This window comes from Adiantum capillus-veneris, chromosome 27 (genome assembly GCF_014529385.1).
Source record: "Adiantum capillus-veneris isolate H3 chromosome 27, ASM1452938v2, whole genome shotgun sequence".
Classification (NCBI taxonomy): Eukaryota; Viridiplantae; Streptophyta; class Polypodiopsida; order Polypodiales; family Pteridaceae; genus Adiantum; species Adiantum capillus-veneris.
The window spans coordinates 121,577,103-121,578,773 of NC_140957.1; the positions used below are offsets into that span (position 1 = coordinate 121,577,103).

Genomic DNA, 1,671 nt, shown 5'->3' on the forward strand with positions numbered 1-1,671 from the left:
AGCTCTCAAAAATGTGCATACTCCTGAAGTTGTGCACTCTTTGAAGGACATGGATATTTCAGAAAAGAAGCCTGATATAGTGCCATCAAATCGGGTCAAGCTTGGCAAGGCTTTCACTTTGTCCAAGAAAAGAAAAGCAAAGGTGGAAACTATAATTAAACAACTGAATTTTGATGAGTTGTCTTCTCCAAAGAATTTCAAGCCAACATATGCTAGAATGGCAGAAAAGATGTTTTTAGGTGTCATAGAGTTTATTCATCAACAACAGCAGAATATGGAAAAACAGTTACAATCTGTGGCTGATCCTAGTGCTTCAAAAATACTGTTGCATGATCAATCCTCAATGCTAATGCCTTACAGAAAGAGTTGGAGAATGTCAGAGTTACACATCAGAAGGAAATTCAGGATCTGATGGTGGAACATTAGATCGAGTTAGCCAAGCAAAAGCTTTCTTTGCAGATGTTTAAGGACTGGACAGTGGAGTTGGAAACAAAAGTACAATCAGAATTGCAGCAGTTGGCCATTGTCAATAAAGAGTTGCAGGTGGAGAATCAGATTTTGAATAAGAGAATTAAACCTTTGGAGCAGTTGGAGAAACAAGTGTTGGGAGAAGAGGAAGTAGATGTCTATGGTGTTCTTATGTCTGAAGGGGACATGTCAATCCTTAGGCAACATTTGGAAATAGGTATGCAGGAAGTATGGGCAACATTCAGAGAAGAGATGAGTTCCCTTATCAAGCATCCTTATGAGAAGATCATATCAGGGTTTGTCAGTAACCATGAAGCTGATTTACTAAAGGAGATGGAACAGTTAAAGAAAGATAGAGATTTGTACAAAAAACAGGTTCAGGATTACAAAGGAAAGAATATTGCAAAATCTACATTTGCTGAGAAGAAGATATCAGTTGATCCAATTTCAATGGATATGGGTACTGGTGAAGGTTTGTCTGCAATTCAGAGATCAGAAGAGCACGAGATTACTAATTTTCCAGATGATGAAGTAGTTGTTGGTGTTACTGTTGGATCAGTGGCAATTGATGAACCTATTGTGCTTGTTCTAGATTACTTGTCAGATTTTGATGTAGTTCCCAATGAACCCAACGTTTGAAATGTTGTAATCATGGCATTTTCTTTTTGACTTGGTCTTTACTGATGAAGGGATATGTGGATCCAAGTCGGATTTCGTCAAATCCACCACCGGGGCGTGCCATGTGTTGAAGGGTAAATACAAAGTCGGATATGTAGTCGAATATCAGATGTATTGTCTGATTGTTAGTAGCTAGTCAGATATTGTAAGCCTGATCAAATATTGTTAGTGTATGCCAAGAATCAGGCAGTTATAACTGAATTCAGGGTGCAGCTTTATATTTGGGAATGGGGAACTTTGGAGGGACGGGATTGTACTAGTCTTGTTTTGGAGAACTTGTATTGGGGATTTCTTGATATACAATCTCTGATGTTTGTCTGAGTCCCTCGCTCTTTCATCATCTCTCAAATTTTTCCTTCTTCTGTTACACACACAGTACTGCTTAGCTCTAAATTTATCTGAATCCAATCTCTTGGTGATTATTCATTGTATGTGTGATTATCCAACAAAAATGAATGGCTAGCAGGGTTCACTAACTAGACGACAAAAGAAGAAGATCTCCAAGCACAATTGGACGAACTCTGC

At 38.4% G+C, this 1,671-nt stretch overlaps 1 pseudogene; it reads left to right on the top strand.

Annotated features, from left to right (window-relative positions):
- The first annotated feature begins 217 nt into the window (after positions 1 to 217).
- LOC147422670 (uncharacterized) lies at positions 218 to 1,107 on the top strand (annotated as a pseudogene).
- The last annotated feature ends 564 nt before the right edge of the window (positions 1,108 to 1,671 follow it).